Here is an 18,254-nt window from a genome sequence, read left to right as displayed (position 1 = left end):
TTTTCCTCTTTTGATAAAGACAGAAGTCCTGTGGGATTAGGGTCCTACCCTAATGACTTAATTTAACTAATTACCTCATAAGTGTCCTATGTATGGCCACAATCACATTGGGGGTTAGGACATCATATGACATCATATGAATTTTATAAAGACACAATTCAGTCCACAACAGATAAGCAGAAGGGTGGAGATGAGAAATGAGTTAAATCCTGAGGAAGGGAAGGGATAGATGGATAGATAGGTAGGTAAAGTTCATCAATAATACATTTAGAAAATTGTTTTAAAAACATGATGGGGAGAGAAGAAACTAGTAAAATAACTTCATGCTATCTTAGAGGAGATTAAATTGAAATTTCCAGCAAAATTAACAATCACAGTTTGAACAGGTCGCTTAAAACAAGACAGGAAATCAATTATTTAATAGCATTTTTAGTTTATAGATTTGCTTCTAGTTAGGGTCAAGTATGAATAATTAACTTACTTGATTACAAAATCATTCTGAATAATCTGCTTATAATTTTAAAGATAATATGAAAACTATAATCATAAAATGTGAGAGAAGAAAATATATAGAGAGATGAAAGAAGGTTGTTAACAAGAAATATGTACCTCCAACAGAGGTCTCTAAAGAAACTAAACTAAAACTTTGTCAGGACAGGAGACAGGAATAAGATTATAGACTCAGATTCTTCTTTTGACCAATATTTGGACAAACTTGATCCGATTGATAAAGATGGAAAGATGACACCTGCCTTAAACTTATTATCTAATAATGATGTTCAAATGTTTTCAAAGGCTGTCTGTATTTCAATATATGAAATCTCTTTCTGTATTATGAGAGTTAGAGTTCAAAAAATCTTCCTTTGTGGACTCACAATATATGTTAATATGACAGCTAAATTTTTTACATATTTTTAGAAAATGAAAATGATTTATTAAATACAATTTTAATAATTTGATTTATAAAAGAGCTGGAGGTGGCAACACACAATAAATTAATCTATTGTGAATTATGAAAATATTAATCAGCTTGATGTAAACATCTGTGGTTCACAGAAATGGCCTGGAATTATTTATCAGTGTCATTTCTCCTTTCTGCCTCACCTAACTCCACTTAATGACTGGGACTCGCATGTCTTTGTCATTACATAGGGAATAGAATATTTGCCAAAACATACAGCTCAGGGTTTAAAAGTTAAATTGCATGAATATTTATGAATACACTGTCTAGTATACAAAAATTCTAAAATACCTCAATGATTGAGATTTAGCATTCAACTTGACAGAGTGAGAAAATGTTCGCTTTAAATTTAAAACAAAATAACTACCATTTCTTAATCTGTTAGACTGTACTAACAGCTTTACCTCCCCTATTTAATGTAACTGTTCAAAACAATTTTATTTAAAAAATACTGAAGAATGCATGGGAATGCAAATTGATGGTAAGTTATAAAGCCAGAATTTCAAATCAAGTATATCTGATTCAAGATGCCATGCTCATTTTTCTCATCTGCAAAATTGAAAAAATATATACCATGTCCTCCTTAACTCACATTATATTGAGGTTCAAATGTAAGAGTGAGAATATTGTAAATTGTGACATCAAAATAGTTGTACAATTATTTATTCAGCTATGGGTGATGGTTGCTAGTACAAGCTAATAACAACATAAAACTCATATATATGTGGATAGTTGAGTTAGAATGAAGTTCTACAGTGGATTAACAGGAATTACTGAAAACTTGTTTTGTGGTTGTTAAGTTCATCAAATCATTGAAGAAGAAATGTTTGAAAAGTCCTTTAAATCACATAAAGAAAGTAGATGTTTGATCCAATTCCAAATCAATATCCCTTCCTCCTTTAAAAACATATGTCAAATTTCCAGCTCACTTTACAAATTTTTTCCAAATCTTTCAAACCTCTATGGCATTCTTCTCTGGTGTTTCTATATGAAAAGCTTCCTGGATGTCTGTTTTATATTGTTCTAGTACTTATCCAAATATTCATTTTTAATTAACATTTCCTATCTCTATTTCCTAAGGCTGTTATGTAACTGTGTCTATGATACCAGAGAGATCACGGACTTTGCTTCTGTAAGTCACAAAACCCTTCAACTAATTATCCTGCAATTAGCAATGCACAATGAAGAAGTAAGTTCTTAATATTTGCTTGTGGTTGACAAGTATTAAGACAATGCAATTTTCTGAAAAGTTTACCAGCTCACTGGGAGTGTTTAACAACCTGGGGCCTGACATAATAGACCATATTGCATTCATATCTAACATCATGAGGCCCTCTATAATATAAATGATGAAACTAAGCAAATAGCTAAACTGGTAGAGACTTTATGCATGGATTAATGTCTTTGAAAAATGTTTATTAGTGTATTTGTACCTCCAGTATGTCTGAAAATTGTAGGTAATAATCTACCTTCTGGAACAGCACTGAATATATATATGTATATGTGTGTATATAAATATATATATGTATATGTGTATATATATGTATGTGTATATATATATATGTGTATATGAATACATTTACTTAGTTTCACATCCACACACCCACAAGCAAACATACAAAATATCCATTATATATATTTGTAAAGTTATATAGAGAACTTCCTTTTTATGTGTGAACTATGCACTTGGTATCTTATTTTTAAAACACATTATGCGTATAAGAAAGACTGCATTACACATATCCATATGTAGGAGCCTAAGCGATTGTTGATCTTTTTTTTAAATAGGACTATTACTCCATGATCTCTTATTTCTAAATCCAGAACTCTCTTCCCTACTGTCCTATGAAGGGGAAAGTGGCATGTGTGTTGAAGAGCAGAAGTAGATGAGAGGCCTTTGTAAATCAAAGAATGAAAACATCATTTTTCCTTAGATATGTGACATACAATTTAACCACATTCATCAAAGGAAAAACATTCAGGAAAAACTTTAAGTCCCCTAGTTCCATTTGTTAAAGGTGATATAAGTTGATCTTTTTTATTGCTTTATGCTTTTTTTTTTTTGAAAAATGAATTTTCCTCATTGAAGAAGTTTGCCCTGCCTTGGAAAACAACTTGCCATCAAACAAGTTCACAAGATATTTACAAGCTTGATGCATTAAAGGGAAGAATTTTTGTATACAAGTCTTTGCAAATTTTCTTGGATGAAATGCAAGAAGGGTTTGATTTGTATGAGATTCTACTTGATGGCAAACAGGGCAGAGCTATCACATGGTTCCCAGGAGGCTTACACCCAACAGCATGAAAACTTGGAAGTCTGCCTGTATTACCTTATGTGATGACTGCAGAGCTCAATCGCATTTAAGATTTAATATCATTGGCAATATGCCTCCAGCAGCCACTGAATAATATGGAATAAAAATGTCTTAATCTCCAAAAGATTGCTGCCTTGTGAAGTAAATTACTCTAGTTACATTAACAAGTTAACTAGGTACAAGGTGAGAATATAAAATCTTAGAACTAAACTCTGGTTCATATATATTCAAAAGGTAGCAGGATAAAAGCAATGTATAGACTAAGAAGAAGCAGGGAGAAATTTGTGATATTTGGACACCAAAGATGTCTGAAATTTATGAGAAAGAAGTATCAACCTAGTGTAAAAAGCTGGGTCTCCTTTGGCTCTAATACTAAGTTTGTCATTTATAAGTAGTGTGATCTTGGACAAGTAACTTAAATTCTTAATATCTGTTTTCTTGTTTGTAAAATAGGATTAATAATGAAACCTAGCTCATGGAATTATCAGGGAGGTTTTAAAGGATAAAATACATTAAATTATTAGAACATCTAGACTTTTATACTATAGTTTTATGTTATTATCATTATCAAAGTCATTAAAATTAGGAATTAAAAGTGATCATTTTCTTTACTTTTCTATATGTAACTTCTATTGTTACCACAATTTCTTTATTTCTTAATGCCTACATTCAGTTCAAGCTCTAAAGAGAAAAGACTGAAATTTTTCTATTATTTTAAAGGGTTAGTAACACATTCTTTAGAATGGAAAAAAGTCTCTTATTCTTTATCCTAAAATGACCCACTAAAATAGTAACCTGTAAGTTACAGAGAATTTGGTAAATCTAAAAACTCACCTTGCTATTTATTTTAACATTAAATTAAGATGAATGCAAAGATTCTTTAATCTGGAAATAAAGATGAGAGATGCATCAGTACATATTTGGTGATTGAAGCCAAAAAATTAGTAATTTTGGACATTAGGAAATTTAAATCCTAGGACATTATTTAAGAATGTACAACTGCTAGACTGGCACCAAAACACAAACACTGGAGTGGAGGCTACCAATTGTAAAGCTAGTATTCATAAACACTAAGGACTTCTCTCAAAATACTTTGATATTTTTTCCCCAAAGTGTGACCAAGGATAGAGCATTTATCGAGACTTAATTGTGATAAGTATCAGGATTATGTGTTTGTCTGAAATCCATCAATGAAACATAATGTAATAGTCTATAACCACGGATTTAATATTTCCCCTGTTATTTGATTGTGAATATGGGGGGTGGAGAATAAAGTTTAATAAAATTTCAATCACATAGATGCAATAGCATTCAATCTCAATATCCCAAACAAGTGGTTCAAAACAGAATGTCATATATCAAATCACTGATATGCTCATCCAGGACAATGACATTAGCATTTGTCATCTTGTCACTCGTAAAAACCCTGAAGACCTCAAGAGGCTGAAATATCCATTTTCCTGCCCCCAAAGGCCAGTCTCAGATAGGTTGATGTAAATTCTCATGTATTTAGAATCAATTGGAGACTTTTCAATAAAACTAAAATTATATAGCAGTTTTAAAAAGAATTTTACTCTCAGAGGAAACACAGCAGTAATGAGAGAGAGAAAAAAATAAAAAAAAAAAAAACCCTTGCATTTACTTGACATTAGTTTTGGCTATTTAGATTCTGCTTTCAAAGGATGTCCGTGATAATTATTTTTCTTTATTTTCCTTCGGATTGGCCCTTCATTTGACAATGACTGTGTAAGCTCTATGTTTTGAATATGCGGCTGATTGACAACAGCCAAAGAGGAAGAAATGGTCACTTAACTTGAAACTCCACAGGAAAACAGGACACTCATATAAAGATGATTTTAAGAGCTGAATATATGTTATTCTGTTTGAAAATCATTGTACTGAGAGAATTTTAATAATAATATTGTAATTAATGTGTGATGAGAAGGAAGTCTGCATTTATGGTACTTGTACAATATTCACTTTGATTTCATGTCTTTTAAAAATATATTTTTTACAGTAACATATCTGGTTCATTGACAGTCATTTATACTACTCATTAGATGATAATACATGAATGAAATTGTAGTTAAATGCATAAACTATCACTACAGGAGGCAAAGATTCTAAAACAAATTCATTAAAGCTGTCTGCCATTCTGCCTGATGCTCCAGTTGATCGCTGATATTTAGGTTGCCATGACAACATGAAATGTGTGTACTACTTAGCATTTAAGAATTTATTTTAATTTTTATCCTTGTTTGATTTTTTAATATATTAAATGATAATTTCTCACATATTTCTGTTATATATCAAAATAATAAAACATTTGAGCACCTTAAACTGTTCTAATGTTATTATAAATATTATTGTAATAAATTATATAGTTACTGTTTATGAAGTTACAATAAATTATATAATTAATAAAAATATATAGGTATATAGTTTTCTGACAAATTATTAAAATACTATAATAAAGGACACAAAAAATTATGTCAAATGCTTTGCCCTTATGGAATACTTCTTTATTCCTAGTAATACAAATAATTCTAAGAATTAACAGCAGCCCTGATATTTAATAATTTAGTCCATACACACACATGCAGACACACACACACTGACACTAACACACAAAAATCATATACTGGCCAATGTTAAGGGCACCTTCTTAAGAAGACAGTGTCATATCTAACACTTGTTTTGTTGTTTTGGTGGCTGAAACTCTCCCACTCTCCCAGTAGGGACTTTGCTTTATTGGTAACCCTCTCTTCCCAAAATGCCATCACAAGGAAATGACTGATTCAACTGTGGCTAAAGAGTTTATGAGTGATTTGTTCACAACTTATTTCTATTTTTCATTTTGTGAAGATCAATGGAAGTCAGCAGTTATGATACTTACAAATCTAAAAAGCATTAAGTGCACCACCACATAGTAGGTCCAGGAATGTTCCCATGTGTGTTTATCAGCTTTACTTATACAAAAGCCTACAGCAAAACTCCAAAGAAGGACTCCATCTTTTCACCTCCTGCTCCTGGGAAGGCGGTGGGGATATTCAGCCTGAGGGGCCAATCATATTAAAATAAAAGGTAAAGAAATGGAGCACAACCTTATACAAGGCCAAAAGTAATATAGACCTTGTTTAGAACTATTACCTATTAAAGGACGTGTGAAAAGCAAGAACAACTACAGATAAACAAACACCCTTTGATCCCAAAAGCCTGTCTTTCCTTCCCACTTCTCTGTTAAAAACCACAAATAAACTTAATAAGGTTATCAGTGTTTTCAGATGACACCTTAAACTCAGGAAATGACCAATATTCAGCCCAATTGGCTTAGTTTGTCAGGGATTGTCTTCAAAGAGAACATAAGAGAAAATACTTGGTGTTTCAGGGAACATTATTTCTTCCTGATGAAAAGGGAGAGTAGTAAGAAAGATCTCCTCCACACACTTCTTCCTTGCTGCTTTCAGATGTTGTTAACTGAGGATGTGATACTGAAACCCCAGCATCATCTGATGAATGGGGGAGTAGCCCGAATACTCAGCAGAATGCTTGAAAAGGATTCCATCATTCCATCACTGGAGCACCTTTTGTGAGATTCTCTTTTTCTAGAATCTCTATTAAAGGAAAGCATACAAGTGCCTACAGTAGAAGCCAAAATTATTCAGATTTTCTGCAACTTGAAGACAACACATTCTCACTGAATCAGATGCCCACTTGGAAATCAGATTCAGGATTACACATATTTGTTGATTTTCTCCATTCTCTTATTCCACTAGGAAGCAGTTTTGGTTAATTTGTGAAACCAGAAAGAATTTGAAGCCATAGGAAATATATAAATTATGATGGCTATAGAATCTGCTTGCCCTCATTTTGTCCACTTGTAATTTTATCTGGTACCCTTCTTTTCTCTATTTCACTTACTTTTACTGCTTCATTTTCATGTGCTTTATCCTATCAATTGACATCAATTCATATTACCATATTTGGTTGGGCAAGATAAGAAATTATTACCATGCTAATCCAAATAGCATAACATTCAACTATCAGTGAGTACACATGTATAGCATATAATTTTGTGCCTTATGTTTATCTTTGCAATTATGCTCTGTTTACCATGATATTAAAATTACTTTGATGCCTTCTACTGGTGCCAATTGAGGACAGAAAGAGGACAATGATAGAAAACATTCAGGAAAAAGTCAGAGCATACCACAAAAATGCAACAAATTAGAAAGCTAGAAGGTTAATAGTAACTACTTAACCCAGTTCCATTCATAAGAAAACTAAGATGAGAGACACAAAGCACTATCAATCACTTGTGGTGGTATAGTCAAGAAATGAATCCAGGTTCCTATTTACTGACATGGTCCTCTCTTAATTTCATTACATGGCATGCTTTCAAATGGAGCATCTTTGATGTCACATGATTTGCCCTGTTGATAAGCCAAGGCAAGTTAGCCTTACCTATGTAAAATATTAAATGAAGGATGGATGCAGAAATGAGCTAACAAAAGAATGAAGCTAAAAGAACAATTTAATTTAATTCAAAACAGTACAGATATATTTTCTTTTTAATCCTCTCTTCTCCCAATTCCCTGTTTGAATATTTCTTCTGGGCATTATCTTATTTAATTATAATTATTTGTTGATGTCTTCTTGCATCTGTATGTATATTTTTTAACTCTGGTTTTTCTATTCATGTATAGGCCAGGCATTTTTTCTAGGATCTAGGAAGATTGTGTAAGTAAACTGACAAATTGCCTCTTCTCATGTATCTTTCACTCTAATGTGAGAAATAAATAATAACAAATAAATATATAACCTAACATTGGGTATTTTCCATGTGCCAGGCACTGTTTTAAGCCCCTTAGATAAAGTAACATTATCACTATCAAGGCACTATTATTAGCCTCATTTTTAGGGTTATGGAAACCAGAGCACAGAGTGGTAAGGTAAAATTGCTCAAGGTCACATAACTACTAAAAAGTAAATCCCAGAAAATATGGCTCCAAAAAATCTGTACTCCTAACCACTATGCTATGACAGTTATCCATGGAAGAAGAGTTCTGTAAACAAATTAGAGTGTAACTTGTTAAGAGAAAATAGAATTAATGTGTGAAAGGTGAGAGAGTTTTTATTTAAGGAAATAGATGCATGCACCCCAATGTTCATAGCAGCAATATATACAACAGCCAAGACATGGAAGCAACCTAAATGTCCATTGATAGATGACTGGATAAAGAAGTTGTGGTATATTTATGCAATTGAATGCTACTCAGTGATTAAAAAAAAAAAAAGAATAAAATAATACCATTTGCAGCAACATGGATGGATCTGGAGATTGTCATTCTAAGTGAAGTAAGCCAGAAAGAGAAAGAAAAATACCATATAATATTACTCATATGAGGAATCTAAAAAAAAAAAAAAAGAAAAGAAAAAAGAAAAGAAAAAGGAAAAAGAGGGCACTAATGGACTCATCTACAAAATAGAAACAGATTCTCAGACATAGTAAACAATCTTATGATTACTGGGGGAAATGGGTTAGGAAGGGATAAATTTGGAAGTTTGAGATTTGCAAATGTTAACAATTATATATAAAAATAGATTAAAAACAGATTTCTTTTATATAGCACAAGGAACTATACTCAATATTTTGCAATAATATTTAATGGAAAAGAATATGAAAATGAATATAGGTATGTATATATGCATGACTGAGACATGATGCTGTACACCAGAAACTGATACATTGTAACTGACTATACTTCAATTAAAAAAATGAAATAAAATAAAAAAAAAATGGGAGAGCCTCAATGAGAAGATAAGGGAGTTAGCCAAGTAACTAGATGAGAAAGAACTTCAAAGGGGTCTGCAAAGGTAAAGCCTTACTGTGGAATGTGCTTCCTGTTTTCAGGGCATAATCAAGAAAACACCTTGGATGATCTGCAGATGGCGGATGGGTCAACAGAGCGAGAAATGACCAGATCATGTCAGACTTTTGATTGCAGTATGTGTTTTTATGAGTAATGAAAATATTTTTAGGAACTCTGAGCAACTAAGTAGCACATTCAGATGAAAAGTATTAGTTAGCCTGGGAAATAGCGTATAGGCACTAAAAATGAAAGAAGAAGAATCAATAAATATTTGAGCTTTAACAGCAGAGGTGGTGAATGGTGGTCAGTATTTTTTTTTTTTTTACATTTGTATCACAATTTCCTGGACACTGGATATGAGGGGTGGAAATAGCCTAGAGTTAAGTCTGACTTCAAGTTTTTTGACCTTAGCCCACAGGCAAATGACAGTGCCAGGTACTGTAGTCGGGAAGCCTAGGAGAGAAGCAGATTTGAGGGTAGGGTAAACATGCAATTTGTGAATCTGTAACTTTGAGACACCTGTTTTTCCTACATTGTTTTGTGTGGTAGCCTCTGGTACTTAGCAGAGACCAAATTTTACATTTTATTTTATCTACTGAAGTTAAACTTAAATTTAAAGCTGCTACTCAACTCACTGAAAAATTTTCCTTGTATTTGGATCAACTTAGGTTTTGACTGTACTTTCTGAACTGCACATTTTATAAAATTCAAATACAGATCAAGTAATTGATGAAAATCTAGTATCTGAATTGGGATATCTTTTAAGTGTAAAATACATGCTAGTTTTCAAAAATTTGAGGTGAGTACCCCATAAAATATATTATCTTCCATTCATTGGAGACATTGAGATTGGAGATACACATTTTGAAAGCATCAGTAAAAACACAGTGTTGAAGCTTTGGAACTTAATCATTTGATTAGAGTGTGGTTAGCAAGGAGTAACATCTTCCCATGGGTTGACAATGTGATCATGGTGAGCACCTGGCTTCTTCAGAGGAGGTCTGGTTTGCTTATTTGTGTTCAGGAGTTGGAGGATGGGTGGGAAAGGAAGGGAGAGGAAGGAGAGCTTTTATCCTCTTTGTTTTCATACAATCTTAGAAAAATAGCTAGATGCTTAGATTTCAGTCCTTTTCACCCACCATTTTCAGTACATCTAGACCAATTTTGGCAAGATAAAACTAACCCTCAAATCATTTAGCTAATTTTCAAAAATTTTCCAAGAAAATTAGTGATTAATTAAGATTAGGATTTAAATACATTTCAATGTATAATTCAGCAATGATGCCATTATCCTCAGGGTGACCAGATGCCCAGGTTTTCACAAGCCTGCTCTAGTTAGAAGCTTCTTGTTTGATTTAATTATCAACAGTGTTCCTTTTCACCCTAAACTGTTTCCTGATTCAGATGATATATTATATATTCACCCAAATTATTCTACTGTTTTTCTTTAGTCTGATGAATCAAGGGTTTTTTGTTAGTTTAGTTCATCTGGTTTTCTGTTTTTGCATTTATTTTGTTTTTTGGTTTTGTGCTTTACTTTGTTTAATTTCATATTTTTATTTTATATTTCCTAATACCTGTCTTATTGTTTTCTGTTCATCTCCACCACATTACTTTATATCAGGTCAGCATCAATTCTTACTTGGATCATGCAATCAGACTCTTAACTAGTGTTCCTGCCTCCTCATCTCATTACTCTAATCCTATCAACACTGCAGGACTGATCTTTCTAAACTACTATAAAGGAAGTAAATGTGAAGGATTCAGAATGGCAGAAAAGGAAGGGATTGACAAAAGAAAGACAGAATTGGAGGTGAGACCAGCCTCACAATGTGCTGACATTTAAATTTGACCTTGATAAAGAGACAGACATTTCCCCATGGGGGTAAAAAATGAAAAGAAAAGGCAGAGACTCTGATAAGAAGAAAAGAAGGTAAAACCAGGAGAAGGTTGTAGACCTCCCTGACATAGGACAATTCAGTTTATGCTTACCTGCTACAAGGCTCTTAAACATTTTTTTAATGTCTTCTCAGAAAATATTTTTTGCAGAATAATGTTTATTTTTTACATAAATGCATACTGAATGCACTATAAAATGTGATAATTCAACAATATGATTCCAAACAAAGACACACTCAAAAATGAAGAGAGGTTTCTAGTGACAAATTGTCTAGCTTGTACAATGTCACATGGGGCATCTTCGAGTCACCTGCCATGTTTTGATGGACCCCAAGCAATTTATATTCCCCTACCTATGCCAATCAAGACAAGTAAAAATGTAGCATTTTCTGCAACTCCTCTATCTGTTTTGCATATGCAATATTTCCAAGTATTTTTAAATCCTCTCTAATATAGACTTTATCTTTTCCTAAGCAAGTTTTCTGTGTTGTAACAGTATTTAAGGGCTGCTTGTTTGTTTGCCAGAATAAGTGGCACACTAAAAGACTGGAAACATAAACAAAGAATAATGTAACTTTCTAAGAATGATCCCTTTGCTGCTTTTATCTACCAACCACAAGTCATTTATTCTTTTTTTAGTGAGGCCAGCACACATTCAGTAGAATACATGTTATGGAAATAATTTTCTAATTAATAATTTGGTGTTTTAAATAATTACTTTTAGGACCAGAGATTCTTAGCATGTTAAAATGCTAAATGTAACCACTTCTTCCAAAAATACACACCAGGCTCATGGCATCATTGAGGTCACTTTCACTAGGGCATGAGTGTAATGAGGTAGGCAGAGTAATTGGGAATTGGGAAATCAGAACAAGAATTTTAATTCTGCTAAGAAGATCGCCAGAATAGGGACTTTCTTTTATTTACTGCTGTGTTCTAGCATCTAGACCAAAGCCTGACTTTTATTAGCACTAAATAAACACTGATGAATGAACTCAAGGATACAAGACAGCAGTTCTTCAGTTTTCTCATCTGATGTTAAAGGGTCATATCAAAGAATTCTGATGTTTCTGTTGCATCCTATATTCTATAGTTTAGCTAACAAAACAATGTTAATTGTCATTTTTGTTGAATATTATTTTCCCTATATCATTCTTCCTTCCTTCCTTTCCTTTCCTTCCTTTTATTCTCTTTGCTTATTTCTCTTTTGTCCTCTCCATCTTTTTCTTTTTTCTTTTTTTTTTCTTTCTTATTAACACCTTAAAGATAGTGGCACTGAATCTTTTCAAGTTTAAATAGCATGAGTGATCTTTGCTTAGAAGCAGAAAATATGTAGTGGTCCAGAAAAAAGGAAAAAAGGAGCCCTTCTCTGCCTTTCAGAGAATGCACAGAACATAGGAAACACTTCTTTTCACATAGAAAAGGAAAAGCTGTCAGCACTGAGACACAGGGAGTTGCTGAGATACAGGTAGAAATGACTGATTATTAACTCAATTTTGGCCTATCTCTCCTCCCTGGAGAACAGGGGATGAGGCTGAAAGTTCCAAACTTCTGATAATGGCTTGTTCTTTCTGGTGACCAGCTCTGATGCTGAAGCTATCCAAAAGCCCACCAAGAATTTACCCATTAGAACAAAAGATATTCTCATCATCCAGGAAGTTACAAGAGACTTAGAAGCTCTGTGTCAGAAATTGGCAGCAAAGACCAAATATATATCCTATGTTTCACATATATTCATATATTCAAGATAAGGAAATATATTTAATAATTAAAATAATATGCCTTAAATGAGCATTTTACCTATATTGTAATATCAATTGCCTTTATCACTCATTTGGAAAGTACTATTTTAATCCTTAGTTTTACAGATAAGGAAACTAAAGCATAAAGGCTTTAAGTTACTTGATTATATCTAGAACATACCTGAGCCAGAATTCCAATCCACGCAGTTTACTCTAGAGTTTACTAGTTTAAACATTTGTACATTTATGTAGTGATAGCTGCAATTGTTTGGGTAAAATAATTATGAAATATTTTAAATAAGACTCTTTAGATAAGTGGCTTTTCATGGTTCTACTACACATCATCATATAGTGATGTCTGAGTTTACCATATTGAATGAAAACTAATAATATTGTTTTTTAAAATCATAAGTAGAAGGCTTGCTGGAAGTGTTAATAATTTCCTGAAAGTGCTATAACACTTGAGTAAAGAAATTGTTTTAATCTATGTGCTATATTTATTACTTTATAAGAAAGAACAATTCTGAGAATATCAGAGAGTGACTATTTAACTTGGATATACCACAAAAACATAAGTGAGTTTGTAGATTGAAACAAATTTATGTCTGGGAGACTCATTAAAATAATTTGTTATCTAATCCTCTTAATGAATTATATGAATAGCAGTAATTACATATCCTATAGTACTACCATCAATGACAGTTCTTTTTTTCTATAAAGTAATTTAAGATAAAACAGCTGATCAAAATGTTCATAATGATGCAAAATATTTTTAATGTATTAATGTCCATATGCATAAAATAGAAACGCTCACATAGTATAATGTAAAGAGTAAAACAAATTAAAATCGGATGTTTTTCACCCCACAAGATTAGTCTCCTACATTTCTAATGAAATCATCAAGACATATAAAATAATTAAAATTTTCTATCAGCAAAATAGATTAAAATTTATTCACAGATTTGACATTTGAAAAATTATTCAAAGACAAAAACAAGCAAAGCCAGCTTCAAAAATTTGCCAACCAAAAAATCTGTAAAGCAGAATTGAACACATAGGGATCAAAGAATGACCACATTCATGGCCTCCACTATCACACTAGATGAGAAAGCTTATTATTCTTATTCAGATTTATTAAGAAAATTCTCACTTCTGTAGGAATCCCTGCTGGGTGCAGAAAAAAAATTCATCCATTCAGGACACAAATCTCATTGAAATTGTTAGTCTAGCCCAGTCTTTCATATGCTTATTTGGCTGTGCAAGGCACTATGCGATCATTTTCATGAGTTTTTGATAATGCAGGCCACTGGGCTATTAATCCCAGCTTGTGGACTTTGTTCTAGATACATTCAATGACTTTGTCTTCAGAAAAAGAAATTTTTACAGCAGGATGAATTTACCCACCTTGGCTACATCAGTATGCAGCAACTTTCTTCCTGTTCATCAGCCATTAGCCTCATCTGAGGGCTGGACAAATCAAACACCCTCAGGATGGCAGAGAAGAAAGATGAGAAGAACTGGGTCTTTGTTGATGTCACTGCATGTCAACAAATACAGTTTCATGATGTCCTGCCTCTAAATGTCTTATATTCAAACAATATACATACAGTTAAATGCAAATTGTTTTGGAGTCTTCTGTTATTTGAAATCTAACAATAAGTACTGGCCTGTTGTGCTTGATTCTCTAGAAAATTTCCTGATGGACTTTCTTGCCTTACAACATTGTTTCTGGGATGTAGAAGGTTTGTATCTAACACTTGAATTTTATAAACTATGGCCTAAGGCTTAAAATCTGTACCTTAATATATTCTAACTTTTATTTTCAAACAGCAAAATTTGCAGTACTGAGATATGCTCCTCTAATTTTTGTACCTTCTTTATTTATTAAATACTTAGTGAAAGGAGCAAAACAAGCTGAGTTAGTGATTTTCATGCTACACGTTGCAACATCAAGTAAAATATTCACTTGCAGCTTAGACTAATCATGAAAAAAAATCCAAGTTTCTTGGATAAAATATAATCCTTGCCATTCAGTGGTCAGAGATAAATTTATTATGGTTATTTATGTTGTTATGTTTTATTTTATCTAAACAATCTTTCAATCCCCCTAATGTGAGGTCTTTTGCTTGTGTTTTTTCTGCAATCTGACACCTATAGGTGAGAGAGAAAAGCCCTACACTCATTTCTTTCTTTATACACATTCTCTGAAAGCATTCTCAAATATATATCATGCCTCTAAAGAAAAGCATAATACATCCTCTGAAATTATCCTGGTTCCCTCACCAGACACATCTTCAGCATCATGTTGATGGGCCTTTTCAGATTGTCAGCGTCAGTGATTTTATGCTTCCACTGTAGGGAAAACTGAATATATAGTTAGATGATGCAACCAACCTATATCCTTTAGCTTGACCATGATAACTACAGTTAGACTTCATCAAACTATATGCACTTGGTTTTGTTCATCTAAAGCTAAAGAATAACAAAGAAATACAACATTGAATATCTTTGTAGGACAATTTTTTTTTCAGGAAAATATATGTGCTGCTTCTTCTTTTTTTGCCTCTTACAGCAGAGCCTCTAAATACTCCACAAACAATATGAACAAATGAAACCAATGGATTTGTCAATATCTGAAATGTTGTCATAAGGAGAAGCCAAGAACTTAGATATATTGGGAAAGTCTTTAAAAACATGAGGAAAACAGATTAAATGGAGACACACATCTTGAATAATCCTTTATAGTAAGAAAAAAAAAAAAAAGACTCTAGTAGGAATGCATGGAAGTACTGTGTATTCATTTTAAAGGTTCTATTTGTTGGTTCTTTGCTTAAGGCTCACTCCCTAGAATTCTAACTAGAGAACTCAGTTTTTCTTTTGTGAAATGGCATTCCCATTCCACTCTCTCCTTGAGTTCGATGGGAATGATTAATCTTAAGCTCCGTGAAGGACTCCTATTCTCCTAGCCACAGAATTCAGTTCTGAGATGACCACAAGACCTAATCCAGGTCATGTGACATTGAGAACACTTAGCTAAGGCAGTAAGGAAAGAAGCTTTGTCTAACTCCTTGAGAACAACAGAATATTGGACTGGTTGGAGTAGCATAGGGATTTTAGGAACTCCTATATATATTTTACTCATCAGACAAGCTGTCCTAATGGTGAAAGTGGCTCACAGAGGAGAAAAATGCCCAAAACATCACAGAATACACAGAAATAAAGCAAAATTTCTGAGGATGTGTGAATGTGGAAATTAACATTCAAAAGAATCCAGGGGTCTTTTAAGATTTTCTGCTCTGTGATCTAAACAGTTACCTTTTTATTTAAATGAGTATATATACATTTACAAATATTTCATATATTAATTATATTATGTATATAGTTATATTTAACTATAAAACTCTTAAATTTTTCAAAGACCAAGTTCAAAATTGAGACTACCAATAAGCCTTAGAAGTAAGTGAAACAATACTGAATTCAGATTTCTAATCACTTAATAATGAAGAAATAACATTGCAATATCATTTATTCTAAAAATTGTACATAGTATAGTATACATATATTTTTATTTATTTTAAAATTTTGTTTATATATATATACACAATCAAATATTTCAAGAAGGCAATTTTCCTGAGCGTTTAATATGTCTCAAACATTGTTCTAAGTATTTTCACATATTAAATCATGTAATCTTTAAAACAACACCATGAATTAGGTTTCTTTATTATCTTGATATAATAGGAAAACACATCCAAGATATTGGGCATCAGCATCCAGGAAATTAACATTTATTTATTATACAAATAATAGGTTGATTGTGAAAAGAAATTGTAGGAGGTAAAGTATAAAACCAGTGTATCACATGTTAAGATTTAAGTTTTACCCATTAGGTTAGAATAGCTCTATTTTTGTTTTTCCTCTCACTATTGCAGACTTGTAGTACAAGAATTAAGTACATATTTCCCCATTCTACTTTATACATGCTTTCAATATCCCCAGTTCCCCCAACAGAGATATTCTAACGCTTTGGGCATGAAAAATTGAATATATGTGTCTACACACATATGTTGAATATATATGTATGCTTTTAAGTATAATGTATTTTTCTTGCATATCTTCATTGTTTACATGCATAAATGTGATTGAGAAATGATAATACAATGACATTTTATTTTTATTCTTGTTTGTGCTCAACTTCATGTTTTAAGATCCATCAAAATGCTCTGAGGGCCTCTAGTTTATACATATTTGTTTTGCTACCTATTATGGCATCGTATGTATTACACATATCCTACATTTACATTGTTATTTTTAGTAATCAGTAACAAGGATGGTTCCAATTGTTTGCTTCCACATAGAATGCTGCAATAAATGTCTTGAAAATATACACTAAAGGACATATCATGTACAGAGGCCCCTCTTTCCTTTGCTTATTAGTGAGCTTTGTCTTCTTCGCATTTGGTCTCTACTGTTTTTTATTATATTGATATAAACTTGTATAGTGTAGATGTGAAATATTTTTCAGATACTAATTTTGCAAATACCTTCATTTCTCTGTTATCTCAGTTTATTTTTCAGTTGTGCCTTTGATTGAACAATAATATTAAATTTGCCAATACTGAACCAGAATTTTTAATTTTTGGCCTTGTATATGTGCTTTCAAATGCTTTATTAAAATCCCTTACTGAACACAATGGTGAATATAGTTTCCTTGGTTTTATTCTATTACCTTTACAATTTTACTATTCCCATATAGTTCTTTGTGTATATTGATATGTAGAGATCCAAAGTTATAATCTCCATGATTCAGTTTTTCCAATACCTTCCCTTAAACAAGCTGCACTTTGTCCAATTTTTGTGATAATTTTATCACAGAATAGATTCATTCATATGTGTTTTATTTCTATTTTAAAAATTTCCATTTTATTCCAAGAAGATAATTTGTTTACTGTGATGTTTATACTACATTGTTTTGTTTCTTTAAAATATGACATCTTCTCAGGTAGGAAAAGTCTTCCAGGTCCTTTTTTTTTTTTAATGGTTGAACTATTATTAAATAGATGCTCTTGTGTATGTATGTTGAGTATTTACTAAAAATAATTTGTCAGGAATTGTAATTTAAACTTCACTGAAGTTATGATGGTTTGGGTAGTGATAGTGGGTGATCTGGTCTTATTGTCAATCTTAAGAAAATATGGAATGAGCAAATGCAAATTACAATATATAAAATAGATGAGCAATAAGGATTTACTGTATAACATGGGGAATTATTCCTAATATCTTGTAATAACATATACTGGAATAAAATCTGCAAAAATACTGAATCACTATGCTGCATACCTGAAACTAATACCAAAAAAACCCATATAAAATTTTCTAGTACATTTAACTTTTACAGAAAGTTATATATCATTTACAATCTTAAAATAGCTACCCTCTGTTCATTGCATTAATAGGATAATAT

General features: G+C 32.1%; 1 long non-coding RNA gene across 1 annotated transcript in view; it reads right to left on the bottom strand.

The window, feature by feature from the left end:
- The window catches only part of LOC135321540 (uncharacterized), a 539,910-nt gene extending 522,708 nt beyond the window's left edge, over positions 1-17,202 (bottom strand). The window contains exon 1 of the long non-coding RNA XR_010381392.1: positions 16,814-17,202. This is a non-coding gene — a long non-coding RNA (uncharacterized LOC135321540). The remainder of the gene's footprint in view (positions 1-16,813) is intronic.
- Positions 17,203-18,254: the final 1,052 nt, after the last annotated feature.

This window comes from Camelus dromedarius, chromosome 6 (assembly GCF_036321535.1).
Source record: "Camelus dromedarius isolate mCamDro1 chromosome 6, mCamDro1.pat, whole genome shotgun sequence".
NCBI lineage: Eukaryota > Metazoa > Chordata > Mammalia > Artiodactyla > Camelidae > Camelus > Camelus dromedarius.
This window is presented reverse-complemented; position numbering and strand designations above follow the sequence as displayed.